This window comes from Diadema antillarum, unplaced genomic scaffold (genome assembly GCF_040938485.1).
Source record: "Diadema antillarum isolate AM-2024a unplaced genomic scaffold, OU_Dant_1.0 seq00002404_RagTag, whole genome shotgun sequence".
NCBI classification, from domain to species: Eukaryota; Metazoa; Echinodermata; class Echinoidea; order Diadematoida; family Diadematidae; genus Diadema; species Diadema antillarum.
The window spans coordinates 20,617-42,183 of record NW_027273015.1 but is presented as its reverse complement, the minus strand read 5'-3'; the positions used below and the strand labels follow the sequence as shown (position 1 = coordinate 42,183).

Genomic DNA, 21,567 nt, shown 5'->3' with positions numbered 1-21,567 from the left:
TTTAAAATCATCACAAATAATTCAAAGCAAGTAGGATGTATGTGAAAACTACATACAAATAAATGCAAGGTAAAAATGAAGAGTTAGAAAACAAAATTGACAAAAGGAAGGAACAATGTATAGGATTTAAAGGGCTGAGGAAAGGGCTGTGAATTTGTCCATATTTTTGGCTCATCAAACAAAAACAAAAAAGAGACAAAAATAAAAGGGTGCCATTAACCTTAACCCCCCCCCCCCAACTTGTACCCTGAAAAACATTCTGCGGCCTCTGAAATGAATATATTTTGTTTACAACTGGTTTTAATATCTCAGATTTGGGGTTGTATCATCGGATGTTTGTGATATTAAATGTAACACACTTTTTTTTTCCCTAAAATTCATTGTGGTTAGGAGAAAGAACTTTGACAGTGTGGATGGATGGATGATGAATGAATGGAGGAGGAGGAGAGAAGAGATAGTTTGAGAGGAAATGTACCTGGTAACGATTGAGGTTTTGTGGTGTAAGGACCAGACAGAGTCTGACTTCCAGGTGTTATTCTCATTCCGAGTTTTGACATTGTCAGTCTTAACTCCAGCCTCTTTTGCCACCCCCCCCCCTTTAAGTCATTGCAAGGAACACACTTATTTTTTTTTTAATACTACACTGTATATTGTTATATTTCATACAATATCCATGAGCTCACAAAATGTAACATGCTACAAAGAGTTACAAATGAAAGATTGCCTTGTCATTGCTGCATTATATATCTTCACAAGGTGATATATCAATCAAAGATTTATGAATGGTATGTATGGAAGATCTTATATGGCCTTGTAGGCCTTATATTGGGGTATATGGAAGATTTTGTAGGCCTTGTAGTTAACTTTTTCCTACTACAAATTCTAATGGAAAGGACGGAAGTGAGGAGAGAAAAATAGAGAGAGGTGCATGAGGAGCAATGCCTATTGTGTATGATCTATTTCAATACACACATCACTTACTGACTGACTAAATATGTTTACAGATGTGATGGTGGTATGTCATACAGTAAAATAATATTGACCTGATGGGCAGGCATGAACCAGGGAGATAGGAAGGGGAGGAGGTAGGAAGGGGAGGGGGATGTAACAATATCCTTCCAGTCTGCAGCCTAATTTAGTTCTAAGTGACCCGTGGAACCGCCGTCCTTCCGCTACCTTGCCTTCCACAAAGCAACACCCCTTCCTGCTAGTGGAAGTATCCCGATATTGCACATTTCCTGGTATGTATCTATATACTCTCTGACAAAACAATCTTGTTCTCACTTTCCTCCATTTGGTGACTGCAGGCGACAGGGCTGACAGTCCGGGATTTTGAAATTTCAGCAAACGTCTTTGACAGGCCCCATGTGACTGCACCAGTTCCTGACGATTTTTGCAATGGTACCAAGGTAAGGGTCTATGTACATTGTACAATCTTATTGTCCAAGTGTCATTTTATGTCCAGTTCTCTTACTTCTTGTTTTGATTTTGGCAGACTTCATGAGTCAACTGTTATTCACAGAATTGAATGTATAACTCACAAAAATATTGCCTCATGTTACAGATGTTGCCTCCTGTTAAAATTGTGTTGTACATCGTATCCAAGGTGGAAGCCTTCAAGCAACACAAAGTAGAAGATTGCCAACTTTTTTCTTGAAAGTGATGATTCCTCTTTCTCATTTTTAAGATGTGGTTCCAGAGCACAATTCACCACACATAAAATTATCTAACAGTCCAAATTGGCAAGATATTATATTCATGAAATATAGGCCTACAATGTATGGCATATATATACATAATGATGATCTACCTAGTAGTTAGGGAACTAATGCAACAAGGCTGTAGGCAAATACTATCATATTTGTGGGAGAATACTCCTATGTGATGTGATGTCAAGTGTTCTAAGAATGCAATGCTTTAAACATCCACATTTTCATGTGATTAATTTTTTGTGCTGAGCGGTTCGAAAATATATTCGCTGGTTCTTGAATTCGCACTGCTCATGAAATGTGCAGAGAAAATTTTGAATCATTTTTGTGTTTGTAGAATTTACTCTAGCTAAAAGGAGCACCAAATGCATGAAAATTTCTGAGTTCGCCATATTTGTCACCTTGAGTGTATGAAACTGTGATGAAGCAAATAGTTTCTGTTTGTGTGATAAATGTACCGGTATTATAGAAAAACGCACAATTGAGTTTTCCAACTTCAAGTACCAGATAGAATATTTTCTATAAGGGTTTGGTTCTTTTATTAATCTGTGGAACTTTTCAATTCAAATGCTTGGCATAGTCAAAAATTTATGAACAGAAGAGAGAACACGGAAAAGTAGTCTGTTATTGCAGTAACAACTGTGTGGATACAATGTGTGGAAACTTGTTCTATAAAGGCTGGCATGATAGTTCACATGAAAAATATCACACACACCCAATGGTTTAGCTGAGAAGCTGCATGGTTTAAGCCACATAAATGTAGAGGACTGGGTCATGCTGTGTCAATGGCCCTACTTTTGAGGCATTATATTACATGTAGCCATGGAGCATTAAAATAACACACATCAAATTTCAGCTCAAACTACATACACGTACATAATAATTTTGTTTATCATCAAGAAGTGAAAGTACTCATTTTAGTTTCATTTAGTGTTTCCTCCTTGAGGCATCATTCTACATCTTCAAAATACGTGTATTGTAAAACCAGAAATTTGCACTCGTATAGAACTTTCACAAATTTCGCAAGGAGCAAAGATTCACAAAAGTAACACAATGCATGTGAAAGTGTTTATCTACACAATGCATTGAATGCCAGTGGCGATTCATGAAAGTTTCATGCAGCAGAAAATGTTATCAGCTCCAATTCACAAAAGTTATATGCTGCAAATGTTTCTGGTTTTATTGTGTACAGTATGCTGCATTAGCACTGTGATTGTATCAACCATTACATCTCTTGCAAATCATGACTTTATTCAAACAATGGCTATAAACTCATAATGCAGTGAGGTCTGTTAAGCTTCAACCTTTGGAGAAACCTTCATTTTCTTTTATTCCAACAAATTGATTGATAGTCCTGACCTTGGCTTAGTTCTATGGTAAAGATATAGATTTTCTTTGAAAAGAAATTGTAGCTGTACCTACATGTGTATAGTTGCCAAAGTTTCAAACATCATTCTCTGTTTGTAGGGCAACTATGCATAACAGAACTAGCGCAAACATTTTCTCATTGGCCAATAGCAAAAAATATGTGTCGTTCATATCTAAGTTCAAGGAATATCAAAGATCATACATATGGAATGTAGCTGTAGATATATATCATAATTTTAGTGCTTTAATAGAAAGAAGGTTGACGAGATGACAATTATGACGATTTGATTTGCGATGCGAGGTCTAATTAATGGCGGTCTGAAATGATAAGGTGGGGCTGTTGGATTGTGTGGCAGAAGATTAGGTAAATGTCAGAGATGTTGGAAATGCTTGCAGATAATAAATCAATATCAATTTGTGTGTGTGTATGTGTGTGTGTGTGTGTGTGTGTGTGTTTATTTGCCAGAGCATTGAATTAGCACCTGTTGTGTTTGGTTAGGGTAGAAATTTGTTATTCAGTGTAAAGATGTGAAAACAAAAGAATTATCAGTATTGAGCACACTGTTGGCAGCCGTTAGCATATTCGAGAATTCCAATGCCCGTATGTGCGTTGATATAAAAAATATTGATGTCTGGCACAAACAAAGCAGTTGCAAGTAACAACCTTGTTGGTTCATTTGAGCTTGTAATTGTGCTGATTAATTGGGGGAACAGACTATTGATTTTTGGTATGACTGAGTTGTTGTTGTTGTTTTTTCATCTACACACAGGCCTACATGTATATAATGCATACTTGTACATAAAGTTGTATATCAAATTTGGACTGATTCTCTTATCACATCTGTGTAAAACTCAGTTTCTTGTTGACTGTGAATACTTTGTCTTGCTAGAATTAGAAAGCACTTATTGAATTGATAGTGCACATATTAATGCATCATTGCACATGTACATGACCTCATGATGATGTACAGTATCATACTGTATGTTGTATCCATTGAATTATGAGAAAATATGACTGCAAGTTTTAGCTCTCAAGCTTCTCATTGTAGCTGACTAGCATCAAGCTGGCATGCACAGATGCGCTTGCAGAATGTGTTCTAATTTCCCCATATTAACAGGCTTCTGGTTTGTCAAACTTGAGCTAATTGAGACATTTCTAGGTTAATCCAATTCTTTGTTCCATACTTCAGTGGAACAGTTATGAGCATTAAAAGTTACCAGTTCAGTAAATATGGCTAAAAATAAAGACTACCACCAGTTCTGTTTGAGGTCAGCTGACAAGGGGCAGTGTAAACAGGGTGAAGGATGGAGTGAAAAACGAACTTCTTCAACTCTTGAACTTCTTCTCTTATCCCCTTCTAATAAACAAGCCGCCCCTCTAGGGCACCCCTAAGGATCCTTGCTGCCCCTCTGTGATGTGGTCCAGGGGTCAGGTGTATGCCACTTCACACAGTTATGGTAATCCTTGAGTCCCACATGTTGAATATTGCTTTCTAAAAATAACTTGTACGGAATCACCTGGGAAAGGACATTTAAGCCAGACTGTATATGATTTACAGTAAAGGAAATATTTATGGTGTGCTGCTTTCCTTGATATTCCATGACATTAATGACAGGATGCATGACTTTAGGAGTCAATTATCTATTTTTATCAGTATGAAATGTTCATCAGATGATGCAGATTACGTGGATAAGTAATGTGTTGTGATGTAAAAAGATTGATAGAGTGACATTTTCATTTGATTTTTTTTTGTTTGTTTTTTGTTTTTTTCTTACAAATTAGATCTTGTATACAACAGGATGTAGTGAACTCTGTGAAGTATAAGGACTACCAGTCATATTTTACAAATTTGATACCTGGTATCTAATTTGTATCTGATTTGATTATCTAAGTGCATCATAGAGAATCCAATAGACCTTGAGGGAAAAGTGTTACAAGTTGTAAATAGATCTGATATCCTCAGATGATGAGCTGTTTGAGATCTTGTATGATATGGTGGTACAGCCATCATGGCTATGCATGGTGCAAAAGTGCAGATGACCTTCAAACTGTTGTAGAGATACTATTTAAAGGACTTTGTGTTTGTGTGGATGTGAGCTCTGTTCTTGGCACTCTGTAGTGATTTGAAGTCATTGTTCTTTTTCTTTTGACTGCCAAGTTTGAATCCATGTTGATTTTCAAGTTAAGGCATGTTTACACTTCGTACAATGTGAATTTTGTGACTACACCACAGCACCAGTTTGTCAAAAGTCCACCCAGTTTGACTCCAGAAAACATAATTAAAAAACAGAATGGAGGTAGATATGGAGGATTTCATGTCCACACGGAAAATACTATATTTACTATAATGTGATAGAGATCAGGGAGCATACTCACTTTGTCCAAATGATGTCTTCACATACCAGTCTCCTGTGAGAACATACATTGAAAAGCCCTGTATACTGTAAAAGTGGAAATTTACTAATATGTGGTGTGGACACTTTCACATATTTCGCACAACCAGAAACTTGGGTCAAAATAAAAGCACACCAATATTTTTGCTTGCTACCCTGTATATGTACCACTATGCAGGTAATGTCGTGATTCAGCATAATTTAAAACATGCAAAGTTCATCTTACTTGGCCAAGCATGAAAAATTACTCGTGCAAAAATATCCATTTTAACGGTTAAATATCTAATTGATATGTGTATGCATATATGCATCATGTCTACAGTAGTTTTACCCCTCCCCACCCATGTTATGGGGGAAAAAAACTAATTTTTAGAAGCCCCAAAGAATCTGTCTTGTTATCTCTTTACAGACAAGATGGCCATTAGTATGGTTGCCCTTCAGTTATGCTCAGTGAGCATCATTTTTTTGATAATGATAAATGCACAGTAACATGGTAACATGACATTTGCTCCTGCGACATTCCCTCCAGTCTTATTTTCTCCTAGGACTTTTAATAGGTTAGGGTTAGGGTTGTGCTAGAGTTTTAGGTTTACCTGGTATTCCTATAGTTTGATGGAAGGATTAGGATGAGGCGTAGGGTTATGTTTGTGGGTAGAATTTATGTTTGGCTTAGCGTGCCAATATTTCATGGGAGCAATTGTCATAGAACCCAATAATATGTCTCATTCACCATATCATGGAACTTTGTAAAAAAATTAAAATTCATTAGGCCCTATGTAATTGATATTTTGTGGTTTTTGTAACAACAAAGCCAAGTAATAATGCATTCAGGAGTGTGATCAATATCTTTGACTCCTGTATGGTGCATTAATACTTCTGGGTGTACAACAAGAATTATATTAACTGCTGAGAACAATCTGTTGTGTATACATCTGGAAAAGCTTGTTAATTTATTTCATTTAGGAAAAAGCATCAAAATGTTTGTTAACAAAAGTGTTTAGAAATGAGACAAGCATTAGAAAAATCACCTTTTTTGTTTGTGTTTTCTTGCCCTCTGGTCTCTCAGTCAAGGAGAAAATAGTTTCTTGTCATAATAGACAGAGCAAACATATTATATGCTGCCATAGATGTTAATGCAACAGATTGGAAGGAAAAAGAGACACAAGCTGCATGATATGTTCATACAGAAAGAACAAAATCTGGATATATGTCTAGCTCAAGTTAAGGTTGTTGATTGTAGTTGAGGATTGATATGTCTTCAGTTTTGTTTGAATTTGTGCTTATTCCATTCTTCCCCCGAGGATGAGAACTGCCAATCTCCATTTCCTGTCAACAGGATCGTCATGGCGATTTCTGATGTCGTTTGTAAACAGCCTGGCAGGTTTACTCAGGGAACCATCCCGTCTCATATCTCGCCCACTTGCACAAACATTATCGTTATATCTATCCTCTTCCAGCTCTACAAGTTTGTCTCATTGCTGTACGTGTGTGTCGCTCTGATGACATGCGAATCCTATGTGATGAGTAGATCACATTGAGTTCATGATGCTATGCCAAGTGGAAAGCGTTGAGACACGGCATGCTGGAATTGAGGAGGGTTTGAGATGTAAGGGGGATTAGAGGAGATTTTTGTCTTGGTAGACACCTCCTTGTTCATTGAGGGAGAAGAATGTGTGGTCAAAAAGCACCAAACGGCAAACATAACATAATCACATCAAAAAAAGAGAAGAAAAAAGACCAGTGTACATAATGTGCTGGGAAACAAGTTTGAATGGTTTTTATTGCCATGCCGTAAGACTTGTGTACATGCAAATGCATAGATTATTCCTGAAGTTGATATACATTTGCCCAGTCTTGGCATATTGGGAACAGTAAATTTTGATGAGAAAATCATGAAATATTGTGTAATTTACCAAATGTAAATGAGTAAAAGTATCATGCATAACAAGCTTATTTTAATATTTCTTCCAAAGAATACGGCAATAGCTATGGAAGAGTGACTCTCCCTGGCTTGTTGATAGAGTGGGGGTGAAAGGTAAAAGTGATGTCATCTTTGTAAATTGTGATGTCATTGGGCATTGATGGAGGAAGTGATGACACAGCCTGTGTTTGTGTGTATACCAAGCAGGAGGCACTCTTCTCTCTTGGCAAGGAGATCAGATCCACTGGGGGGGGGGGGGGGGGGGGGGGGGGGGGGGCTAGTGATACAGGATTCACACAATGGTGTCTTATTTATTGGCAGTGAAGATTTGACTTTATCTCACCTTTCAGTCTCTTCGTTAGATGTTGCTATAGGAGACTGCTAGAAAACTCTGAACAATCGAAAACAGAAACCACCACCTTAGAATTTGTGGTTTTGAAAGAGGTCTTTTGCTGCATTTTTTTGCCCCTTGAAACCCTCACCCACCTTTCACTGGTAAAATTCTTGGTTTTAGGTGGTGAGACTCTCTCCATGTGGGTGCCACGTGAGATGTTCATGGTAATTTGCATTCGTTCAGGGAATCTGCATATATATATGCAGTCACATGGAGCGGGGCATGTGCTCTATTCACCAAAAAACACCTAACGTTTTGGGGATAAGCAGTCTCGTACTGGTTTTTCTGCAAGTATAAATAGTAGAGCTTTAAAAAAAAGTAAGAGAAAACACAAAGGATTTTCAAGACTTTTTTTATCAATGTACATGAACATCGTAGGCAACTTTTCCAACAGTTACAGTATTATGTCAAAAGATTATAAGAAAAGAAATGATCTTAGGGGAGGAATTAAGTTTGCTGTTTAAAAGTAGCTGCTTACTTTTACTTTTTAAATTAAATGAGCCATAATTACATTGAGAATAGCAGACACTCTTTGTACAGAAATAGACAACCATATTTGTCTATGACTCCATGGTCATTTGTTTCAGTAAAAAAAAAAATATGAAAAACAGAGAAATAGCATAGATATGTACTCTGACTTCACTAATGGTCAAGTATTTTGCCAAACTGCTTTTGTCAAAAATCTTCCAAGACTGAAGAATAATTTGCAAAACAGTGCCCTTATAATAAAATATTATTCTGTTGTAATATTTATTAAAGAATCTTTGCAAATTGGGTATGCTGTGGAATATGTTGAATAGGTACAGACTTGTAAGAAAATTAGCAGTGTTTGTGGTTCTTTTCCTTGTAAGAGTCAGTCTTTCAAAAACGCAACTGCCCTCCCCCTTTTCAAATTGGTGGTTTTATTTGAGAACGGAAGATAAAGAGGAAAGGGAGGAAGAACAAGCAGCCGACTTTGTTTGGCTTTCATCTTGTGAAATTGTCGGAAGCTGAGTAAATGGGATGCAATTTCAGAAGTCAAAACACACAAACATGATTGGGTTGGCCTAGGATGTGAGCCGAGACAGAGTGAATCAGATCATGTGACAACTCCTTCAGCTTTAATCTATTCTCTCTTCCTTCTTCAGTTAGCTTGAGGAGCTCAGGCAACGAGATGCTTTCGTCTTTTTTTTTCCTTTTCCAGGATTCATGTCACCTGTGTAATGCACTTTGCCATCAAATTTAACATTTCAAAGAACTTCTCTCTGTCTTCCTTTCATTCTCCCTCCCTCTTTCTCATTATTTATATACATGTATGTGTGTTATATGTGACTGTAAAGATTGAATTCTTTAATCCATTTTTTGCAGCCATTTAAAAAAGAAACACCTTACTGTTCATTTATGTTCACCCGTTATTTTCAATGAGAGATATGAGAGACACAGGACATTTAAGGGGAGATGTATGATTCAAGGTATTGTTTCTAATGGCAACAATTGTATCAGATAGACAGGCTATAGCCCGTCTGTATGTATCTGCAACATTTACCAGTGCCAGTTGAATAATGTGCAGTCAGTGTATGAATATTGTAATGGTATTCTGTAATGCTTGTTCTTGTCTCACAGCTACCATGAACCCACACTATTTCCGTTCATTTAGGTGGAATAATCAAATTGAGATATCCGTCGAATTCCTCTCCCTCTGTCCCTCCCTGTTTTTTGAATGTGCTTGGTTCGGAGCAAATTTGATTTAAACCCAGATGGAAAAACTGGAAGATGCTGCATCACTTGCTCCCAGGAGCTTTGTATACTGTCTCTTCTGGGTTCCATTCCCTGGCATCCTTGTAGGTTATGTTTAACTCGGTCTGTACCTTTGGCAAATGATACTGCATGAGATTTCAGTAGTAATGGACAAAATAGGTATGAAAGGGTTAAAAGGAATCTCTGTGGAAAAAAAAGAAGAAGAAAAACCCACACACAAACACAGTTTGAGTATTTGCTGAAGCATGATGAAATCCTGTGTTTTGCCCTCACTATTTGACAGCAGTTTTAACTCACGATAAAATGAGCAATTGCTCAATGCCATAATAACATTCTTTTTTTTCCACCCCTGGCTTCCTGTTATTTCGCCTTAGATGGTATTTCCATTCTTCCTCTTTTTATTTTTATTTTGTATTTTTTGGTCTAGATTTGTGTGATTTATCCTCTTCCATCCACAAGGATCTTGTTGAAGTCAGTTAGTATGAGGTTATTCAATCGAAAGGAAAAACTAAATCAAAACAAGTGCCAAGTATCCATTCCCAGACCTAGTGGTTACTGAGAACTATAAAGGCACGTGTAGCGCCAAAAATAAATTTAACCCCTTTCATGTAAGATTCTCCAAGTCTCCATAGACTTGTACACAATCCATCATGTGCCGACAGTCAGTGGATCTGTTGAACCTGATTCCTCTCTTTATCAAAATATCAAGTGTTGACCTCTCAGATTAGCTTATGTCTGATTCTGTGAAAAAGATGCTGAAAACTGTATTAATCACAGAAAGTAAAACTAGGAGAGGTTTGTAGAGATATTGTGTATTCAATATACAGTTATATCCTCAAAGCAGAAATATGTAGAATATAAAGTGGGTTGACTCATAATGGCTGGCTCCATACTGCAGTGGACTAAATTTAGCAACTTTGTCAAGGATTGTAAAATTTTATAGTCAGCTGTGTAAATTTGATCCACAGTGACTTGTAATAGAGTGAGGGAAGGTGCACTACACTCATGCTTGCCAACATTCTTCAAACTTAGAAAGTTAATGTTGCAGGGAAAGTGCATTGGCAGACATGTGCTAACTCAGACGTGCGAACGGACGCCTTCAAGTACCTGTCAAGTTTCAGTTCTTTCTCAGTTCTTATTCAGCGTGCATCGATACAGTGCATTGAAGTGATGTTATATTATGCATTCAGTAAATCAACCAAATGTGATAAGAAAAGTACAAACAATTCATCAAGGAGAGGTCAGACATTCTAGATTCCCATTGTCCATGCAAGCAATGTAGTGTGGACCTTTGGAGACCGTACTCTGAGGATTAAAGAATTCATGCGTGGGTGGTGATGGGGCAGACTATCAATTTTAGAATAATACTATCAGACAGAATATCAAGCATGGAAGAGAATAGTAAAAACACACGAAAAAGAAAAGATTCAATTTAAAAAACTAATCAAGCTTTCCAACATAAACAGATCAAAAGCAAGCACAGGCATGTTGAAAAAGTGCAACTCTTTGAAGGGATGTTCCATGAGATATATTATTTGACTATCTGGAAAGTATGATGATATGAAGCTACAAATATTTTTGCGTCATTTCATGTGGTCATTGATGTGTTCCTTCCAATGGTACACATTGTAATTACAACAGTACATCCACAGTGCAAGTTATTAAAAAGGGGGGGAGCAGAATATAAAATCAAGCAGTCTGCCAAACATTGTCCCTCTTCTTTAAGATTGGTATCATTTGCCTAAACAAATTGAATGTGTATGACATAAATAGCTGTTAAAGGATGAAACAATTTTTCATAGTTTAGTGTAGGCATACATGGTGCAATAATATTGGGTACATGTATGTGTACAAGTAAGCATACATGATATAAATCACCCCCAAAATGCATCATATCAGTGTGATTTGCATCCAAGCTACCTCTGCACTAAAATCATGTCTGGGGTAGAGTTGGGGGAGAGGAGAGGGGGGTAATTCTATTAATGTCATCAAAAATTTGGTTAGAAAGTACCCAGAGAGAGGAAGAGAGGGAAAAGGAAGCCAAGTTGTAATTTTGTTACTATTGGGGGCCATATTGGTGCAGCTACTGTGGACAAGGATCTGAAGGGTAGCTGGGGTAGCAAGGCAAGAATATTGCCCTTGAGTGACAGGAAATACATAGAAATACATAGGTTGTAAGGTGGATATTTTGGTATACAAGTGGTGTTATGCTTTGCTGACAATACTAGTCTGGTCTTCCACACCCATTTCATTCACTCTCTGTATTAAATAGTGTGACCTCTAACCAAACCAAAGGACCTGTATTCTGTATCTGTATCTCTAGAAAATACAGGATTATGCCCCATAGAATAAGACTGCCACATGACAGAAGAGAATAAAATGCATTGGAAATATTGATACAACTTGTAGACTGTTAATTTTCATAGAAATACTGCAATATCATTTGCTGCCACAATGCATTATGTATGCTCTATTGTTTTAGCAACAGAGCATTTTTCATACAGAAGGGTCACAAATTAGTGCTTCATGTTCCATTAATTTGTTGGTGATCACAGAAGGGTAGGGACAAGCATGGAAGAAAAAATAAATACATTGTAGAGTGGAACCCTCTTGAGCTGTTACTAGATCCAAGACAAGCCCACTACACAGGATGGGACGGCTGTTCGCGAAGTGATATACCAGTCTTATTGTCAAGTGATTGTGGGCTCATGTTACATTTTTTTTTTATCCCTTGATGTCAAGGTTAGCAAGCTTTCATTGCAGGCCTATTTCATCTCCATTTGAAGTCATCAAAAGATAGCACCAAATACTGTAACACCAGAAATTTTCACATGCATTTTTATTTTGTGAATTTCGCAAGAGCCAAGATTTGCAAAATTAAATGTGTACACCAAAGTTCTTGTCTATACTATTATATGCATTGACTACCAGTTGCAATTCTCGAAAACTTCATGCAGCCAAAAAGGCCATCGGCTCCAGTTTACAAAAAATTAATGCTGCAAATATTTCTGCTTTTACAGTATGGAATCAGATGTAACAAATGTTAGCTGAAATTAATTTAGAGATGAAAACTGTGTATCAGAAGAGTTGCTGAACTTTTCATGAAAATGTTTTTTTCAGACTTCCTCCCATCATATTGAGATGAAAAGATCAAAGTTTATGAAGTATCATTTCACTTTGGCAGCAAATTTACTGTATGCTGAATGTACCTCATGATTTAAAGGGTTTCTCCTTCCAAGCATTATGAAGAGACCATGTCTGAACTTGCAGACTAGCACAGTTGGGCGCCTTTTCACTGTTGCACCTGGTGAATAGATACAGGTGAGAATACATTACAGTGTGGCATGATTAGAAAGCATTAATCAATTATCTGGCGCAATGAGGCTGTGCGGCCCATCGATTGCTCTTCCGGTGTTCTGGTGGGAAATTGCTTGTGACTTTGGAGGATTTTTTTCTCTTTTTTTTCCATCAAGCAGAAAGGAGTTCTGATGTACACATTTGTAATACACAATGGTGCCAGGTAGCAGGAAGGTATGTTAAATCTTGTGCCAAGCAAGGCTGTGGTATACTGCACATACACACACACACACACACACACACAAACACAAACACAAACTGTCATTTGGCATTATGTACAAAAGTATAATCACATCATGCAAATATGGACACACAGGAAAAGGAGCAATAATGCACATCTTTTCTGCTGCCAGAATCATTTTAATTGCTTTAACTTGTAATCAAGATTAAACTACTGATAAAAAAACAACACCATGGCAATGAAAGCACACAGTTAAGTTGTGTTGTCCTCTTGCAATAATGATAAGTATTAATCATGACAGTACTTGAACGATTTAGACCAATATTGCGAGATAACACAATGATACATAATTATTCAATATCCTCTTATTTGGGTCAAACTTGATAAGAAAAATAGAACCCAGTGCTACAAATATTTTGCTTATCTCACATTCTACAATTGCACACATTCAGCTTATAGTCACCCCTTCGTGAAGCATACTAGAACTTTGAGTATCTACAGAATGACTTTCTGTTTCTTCCATCAGTCTGTAAAGTAAGAGTGCAGGTAATGTACCTCATGTTTCTTTTCCTTTATTTTATAGCACAGCTTTTTCTTCTCCCTTATATTCTCTGATACACAGAACTGCTTGCTGGTGGATATACTGCAGAATATTAGTTAACAAGGAATCTAAATTACCATACTATACATGAGGAATGAGCACATTTGAGGAAGAATCCTAAAATTGATGTCTCCTTTCCTTTTACTGCCATCGAAAGGGGGAAGAGAACCAGTAAAATCAATTTTCGGGTGCGATGAAAGACTCTTTATCTTTAAGTATTATTTCTTATGTTTAATGTCACGCGTGTATGAAAGTTAGCGTGAGAATTTTTACAGAAAATGATAGGTTTTGCAGATGGGAGGAACTCGGAGATATCCGTGATGTTCAGATCCAGGGTGCTGTGTAGATCTCAATTAACGCAGGCATTAAATCTTGAGTGATACGAGTAATTGGCCAGAGGGGATATGAAGTGGAATTTCAGGCTTGCCACCCTGGGAATGAATCAGCACAAGACGCCAAGCAACTTTGATGCTCTGTTTAAGATAAAAATCCAGCATGTTTAAGTTGACTTTTATCAGTGAAATCAAACAAATATGTCAAAGAAAGTTTCATCGCTGTGGCACCAAAAGTGAAAAAGGGCAAGTTGTGACATTTCAAATTCCTCATCATTTTCCCAGAACCAGGATATTGTTCGCATTCACACACATGCCAATATCATGATGCAATTTCTGCTTTCAAATGAAGAGATGTAGATATTACAGTGTTTGTTTTGATGATTTCTCATCTAAATGCATCTTGGGTGAACAAGAAGACCATACAGTGACCAAACCATGATCAAACCATCTCAAGCTTGGATTTCTGCAAAAATTATAATTACAGATGACAAGAGAGCAGAGTGCCACTCTTGTGTGCAACTCACCAAGGAAACTTCATTCTCACATCTCCACAAGGGTGATATGACACTCAGTGAAATAGTGTGTATACCACCTCCATTCACACTTGTACTATCCCCCTTCATGTGGAGCCCCCCCCCCCCCCCCATACACACACATACACACACACACACACACACACACATCATACATACACACTTACATTTTTTATTACAAACCCTTGGAGTCATGCTAATCACAAATTTTTGAGCTTGGCTTGTTTCTTTTTGTTTGTTGCTGTGCAGCAGCAGTGGTGGCGTCGCTCTGACACCTTGGTCTGACCGGCTGATTGACAATTTCGCCGTTGGTGTGAAAATCACTATCCTCCCACCCTGGGGGGTGCATTAAAGACAGACTGGCAACCTATTCCTCTCTATGAAAACTCTTACAAATCAGGCTGCATTATACATGGTTGGTAACAAGGATGGCATGGGAAATCAACAACAGAATGTGGTGCCATATTTCAGGGTGCCCTTTTCCACTGTCATGGGTGGTATTTTTTGAAGGGCTTGATATCTTTTCATGATGTCAAGCTGTAGTGTGTTCTCATTTAGTGTGCAGCTCTTCCAAGTTGAGCTACAGTGAACTGTTTTTTGCAGAAATCTTGATTACTGGTGATGTGCATTTAAGGGTTGATTTTCCTGCTGTGTGATTCTAATTACAAAGAGACCCATTTATTGCTATATCAAGAGGCATTGATATATCAGCCTCAGTTACATACCAGGTAGTGATGAAGTTTGCCATTAGCAGGATCATGGCAGCTCCACTTTTAGAGCTAGACTTATGGTAATTTACCAATAAGCATGAGGATTCAGTTTTAAAATACAGAAATGTCGATGGTACACATTACATTACAATTTGAACAAAAGCAAATAATTAGTTCACAACTTCTTAATTTTTATAGTTTTTGGTCAAGTCTATATGCCATCATCACAGGATAAGAAGACTACAACAAGTCATGATGTCATAGTAGGGCAATGATGTAAAAAAAGATATAAAGAGAACTTGACATATATTCATATTTTCATTATGATGAAAGGCACTTGACTTTTCTTCCTAAGGCAGGGGAAATAATATTACCCTAAACACTTGTCAGTAACAAGTCAAAGTAATTTTAACTTTTCATAACAGATTGCATTTTTATGGAATTTGTTTCAAATTTGGCTGTAAAATATTCTGCTCTTCTCCAACCGTACCAGTGTGTCATACTTGGCAGTGTTTTGTTTGTTTGTATTTTTTTTTTTGCCCTATTTTTCTTGGATGCTAGGGCTACTAGTAACTCGTAACCAGTCTACAAGTGTTACCTTTATTGTCTTTCCAACTCCTACTGTGACAAGTTAACCTACAATGTAGTCAACATCTTTTGTCTGAATTCAATTAGTCAGCTTCGTGAAAGAGCTTCTCTGTTGTATTCTATGCGCACCCTTCTCAAAAGCTTGAATCATTGCATAAAACATTTTGAAATTTTTGTAAATCATGTTAAATTTTGGTCAGTTTGAGAAGGGGAGGGTTAAAGAAGCACGCATTCCCTTGGAGGGGAATCTGTCTTGTTTCACAGACTTCTGGAGTGTTGCTTGCACAGCTGCAGTGATTGCAGATCTCTGTATGCCTAGCCTCGACCTCCAGGCTCTTTATTCATTACTATAGAAGAATGGGTATCATGCTGTGATATGTAGCTGAAATATTACACAAGGAGTTCCATTCAAGATCTACTGTGTTCTCTATGAAGAATTCAGAAAGAAGTGGTAATACACCACTATACATTGAAAGTAATATTTTAGTTTGCAATATTGGGACGGTGGTTGTTTCTTGCTTGTTTATAAACAAAAAGCAAAACAAAAACAAAAACACACACAAAGAAACTTCAGCTTGCATGGAAGGCCAGTGAAAGTGTCTGTTGCAGAAGTTGTTGCTGAGTCTCTTGAGACGAGGATTGTGACTTTCTACGTCATAGCTTGCCAGAGTGAGGGATGGGGGTGTGTCAGCGGCTGCCAGGGATGACTGATTGCAGTACACAGAGAACCATCGGCTAGGGCCAGCTGATTTAGCAATTAAAGAATATATGAAAGGTGTCTCTCATTTTGTTTGAAAGGTTAATATTTAGATCAACTGATCCAGATGTAGTTATAGTGTACAAAAACCAGCTTATACATTATTGTACAACCCAGTAGCTTCATGATAAAATCCTGTATTTAATGATTTATAGATTAAATGCTCCAAAGCAGCACTTCTCAACTTTATTTTTTAACCAGGGGCCCACTTTAGCTCCTGCAATTTTTTTGAAGGCCCAGTTAGATAGAACACTAATATTCTTCATTTAGTTTTTGGCTGATATTGCGGCCTACCTGAGAGAGTTTTGCGGCCCACTGGTTGAGAAGTGGGACTTGTAAGTTCTATTTTCAACCAATCTAATTGAAATTTATAGATGTATGGGCTAATGTTTTCATATATAGATTATAAAAGAGTGCTGACAGCATTGTGACATAAAACTTTTTTTCAGCAAAAATGTGCTTTGTTTTTATAAATATTTTAGGTAATGTGGTGACAGCTGCTATGGTATATCTGTTGATTTGAACTTAACATTTACTTTCAAAAATATTTTCACAATCTGACCTTATTTGAGATTTCTTCTTTACCTTTGGCACATTTTCTTTGGTAGCCCCTTTTCTGCCATTAGGAAACTAGTAACACCAGGTATTATGTTGGCCTATGTCTACTTGTTTGAAGATGGCTTTGATGCTGACTCCTTGCCAGATATGTATGGCATGCACTTTGCTCCCATCTGGTATAATCATTATCACTGAGTGTTGCCTACTCTGTGTAACAGTGTCACCATACATTTCAGACGTTGTTTGTGTCAGTGAAAACTTAATGAGGTATCTAATGACTGCCCTCTAGTGTACAACTATTTTTCAATTTATCATGCAAATGTGAGAGGATTTCCTAAGTATGTCAAACAAAGTGGTTGACTTGTTCTTGGAATAATTTCTTATATATCACTTTGCTATTATTGGTCATACAACTGTATAATCACTAGTTATGTGAGGTAAAAATACCCTTTTTAAGTGTGTTAGGATAAATATGTCCTGACATTCAGAGCAAGATTTTGCATTTGTTTGTTTGTTTGACCTAAAGCAAAGTCAAAGACGTACATTTGCTGTTGTGGTGTTATACTCGAATCTGATGCTTCATGCTAGTAGCAATATGTGATGCGATCCGTGTAGTGGACAAGCCAGCAGAATCTTGCAGGCTCCAATTCCAGCCTAAAGCACATCTCATATCAGACTCTGTGGAAACCAGGAGCTATTGATTCGTGTCTTTTATGACAGTGAGGAATTTTGGGGAAGGTTAATTGAGAAATGAAAGCTTCTGTCCTGCTGAATTTGTCCTCTTCCTTATTGCTCATCTCAGGGAGTCTCTGCTGGATGCGAGCCCCGTGTGATCAATTTAACGTCAATTGTGCCGCAAAGAGAGATTGACATTTGCATCAGACTTGGCTGGACTGCGAGCAGGCAATATTTGTTTCCTATTTTGATCATTTTAGTCTGGAGGAACATGGAGTATTTTTCTTCTTTTTTTTGAGGCTCTTCATGCACTTGAGGTTGCAAGAACCATGCAATCATTTCCTCATGCTGAATAATGCTGAATATCTCTTGTTTCACTCCCCCCCCCCCCCCCCTCCACCCGCACCCATCGGTGGACTTGTCCTGCCTACTCAGCTCTGTGTGTACTGTGAAACAAGGAATGTTTGTGTGCATTTTAATTTTACGAAATTAGAATGCACACGAAAGCTCTTGTCTACACAATATGCATTGAATGCCAGTGGCGATTCCAGAAAATTTCATATCGCAAATATATCTTGCTTTGCTGTGTATGTGTGTGTAGGTGGGGGGGTTCAAGAAAAAATGTTGTGCAAAAGAGCTTTTGTTATTTTGATATGATAGAATTAGAATCATAGTGAGAGTGATCTGCCATGAAATTGGAGGTTTGTATGCCTCCAGGGGTCTAATGTCATCATTAACTTTTTCTAAAATGGCAGTGGATTTAAGAGCCATCAGATACAAATTATGCTTTGTATAGGTATTCTTTTTGTACATATGAACTCTATTTTTTTTACTGGCCAATAATGTTGTCTATTGCTGTTTACATTGATATTTGTTAATGTGTGTTAAAATATTCATAAGATACACATCACATCTTTCTTGGTTCAATAAAGTTCCTTCATTGATGTCATATTTTACTATTGTTATCTGGCACCCACAGTTTGATGCATGTATGACACTGTACAGTCTTGTATGTCATACTGTGCTAATTGCATCTGCATGTTTTTCTTTGCCTTCATCAGTGGACACAAAAGCCATCAAGTTGATTAAACTAAGGATTGAGAAGGTCAGTTGTATATGGCAGCAGTGTTCATTTATGGGTGTATAGTCACTCAAGAAATGGTTATTGAACTACAACCATGATCTGAACTCTGAAAATTGTTATTTTCTTGAAGTTTTGTGGACTCTTCTATTTCTACGACCCAACTTGTGTGAATTATAACAATTGTAGCTCTAAACTCACATCTCAAATGCTTGCCATCAATTTTATTGTTTTCTGCCTCCTGCGAACAATAGCTCAGATTATTGTTGTAAACTCATAGCTGTCATGAATACTTGTATGATTCAAGTCCCAGACCCACTAGAGTAAACAGCAATATCATATTGCCTGAAAGTAAATTAACTCCTGAAAACATATTATGCCTCCCTGTGCTTTTACTCCTCATAGTATGATTAATGCTTTCATCTGCCAGACTGTATACCAACTAGAGTGATCATGGCGATGTGGAGACAAGTTTCCATGATGCAATCTGTGTGGAGTTAATGGAGCTCTGCTGTGGCACAGACAAGAATAGAAAAGTCGTCATGTTTTTAGTGCGTTAGGACATGAGCAGTGAATCGGAGGTATAGTCTTTTCTACAGGCATTCAGAGCCTGAGATATGCTTTCATCAAATTACATCAAATTCAGAAAAAAAAAATCACTCTTGCTCTGGGTCCTCCAAATTGTGATCAGTAATCCTGCTTCACTGAAATCTTCTTTTAGGGTACAGAGAAAATGGTTGGTTGTTGGTTGAATACACAGTCTGAGATGTAGACTAGCTGGCCCTGGTGATTTATCTTCAGATAGGGATTCCATTACATCACCATACTGACAAGTTCGTCTTTATCTTCAGTAGATATCAACACATCAGGTACATGTATGCAGTGCATTTTAAATGACATTCAAGATTAAAGGAAACACGACCGTAACCAAAAGGGTGTGTTTCTAATTGAAGGCAGAGAAATTCCAGTTAGACTACACAATAAATTGAATTATCAACAATTGTAACACTTATAATTGCAATTGCCATGGCAACATGTTTGATAACCAGTCAACATTTTGTGTTTCTGTAAAGACCCCCAAGAATAAGGCTGACATCAACAACACGTTTTCGCCCAAAATACAACCTACCTGAGAACCAGTCCATCATATGAAATATGTATATCATACAGACTTATTCTTTGGTGCCAAAGACAGAAAGTATGCCATGCACAATGCTGTGCATGTAATTGACTCTGAACAGGAGCTAATGGCATTTTGAATATGATACATGCTTTTCCAGTGGACTTCAGTTGACATAAAAAAGTAACTTCTTTGAGTCTTGTGTGTTTTGTACAACCATTGGGACATTTTCAGGGGTGTGGTATTATGTCCTTCTTCAGTAGACCTGAAAATATCAGACAAAATGTATCAGTGCTCTTTTGGGACAATGCTGAAGAAGTAAACATGACTGTGTACATATAACATGCATTTCTAATGGACACCAACCCCATAAAACTAACTGGCTTGTCTTTCGAGAATTTGATGAGTGGACATATTTTTGGTAGCAAAGTCACAGTAAAAATGTTGCCTCAGTAAACAGAGGGTTAATTTGTTGTGACCTTGGGTGACTAAAAGCCACTCCACTGATGGAATATGCTGGTAGGATTTTCTTGCACTTTTAAAACCCTTCCTTATAAGAGTAGCTAACAGAGAAATCAATGTATTTCTAAGCTTTCTTCAGAAAAGGAGTAACTGATATGACAATGAATTTCAAAAAAGAAGAAGATGTATTTCAGTAGAATTGTGAGGGGTGTATAGTCATAATTTTCTCTATTGACTAGACAAAATTCAAAGAGGGAAGAAGCCATTCTGATATCATTATTTTTCTGTTTGGATTAATCCTTTACATTACCAGGGCAAATTCTGTCGTCAGTGTTTTGTCAAAAGGTGTTTTAAAAAAATTTAAATGGCATCAGAAAATTGTAGGAGAGCCTTAGTAATAACATCCATGTCTTCTGTTGGTATTGTAGGTGTGCGTACTATTTTGCAATCATTGTGCATGATCTAGAGGGTTTAGAGAGGGGGCAATATTTCTCCACATAGTATAGTGAATTATTTAAAAGGCCTTGGAGCAGTGGAATTTGAATCAAGACGGTTTACTCTATTGAATCAACGAACAGCAATGGGAAAATCTCAAGTCCTTTAAGTTGCCATAGTAAAATAATTTCTGTACAATGGCATGTATCACGTACAGTGTGCTGCAACCACACATGCCAGCTTTCTTAGGGCAAATAAAGCTCACAACTGGGTAAGTAAAATGAATTGGTGTTGGCTTGTAATAACTGTATTGGATACTTGCCCAAATGCATACATTCAAGCAAGTGGAATATATAATTCCCAGTATTGCTTGCATGAGTGAGAAAATGATAAGTATTTGATATTAGTTATCATATACATTGTATGGGATAGATATCATTGACTGTACCATTAAATGGTTGATTTCCCCAATACATACTTGAAGTAAAATGTTGCATGAGAATGAACATCCTATCATAATGCATCTTGGAGAAAACTAATGATTTTGCTGCTGAGACATTCATGAAACATCTCCACAGTGAATAGTGAACAAGAAAACAATTTCTTAACTTGTGGTGACAAACAGTCGAGCCTGACAGTTAAAGTCAATGA

General features: G+C 37.3%; 1 protein-coding gene across 1 annotated transcript in view; it reads left to right on the top strand.

Annotated features, from left to right (window-relative positions):
- LOC139714744 (exostosin-like 3) overlaps nt 1–21,567 on the top strand; it is a gene marked incomplete at its 3' end in the record, with an annotated part of 64,496 nt that overhangs the window by 29,621 nt on the left and 13,308 nt on the right. Inside the window, exon 2 of the mRNA XM_071626413.1 lies at nt 1,308–1,409. The remainder of the gene's footprint in view (nt 1–1,307; nt 1,410–21,567) is intronic.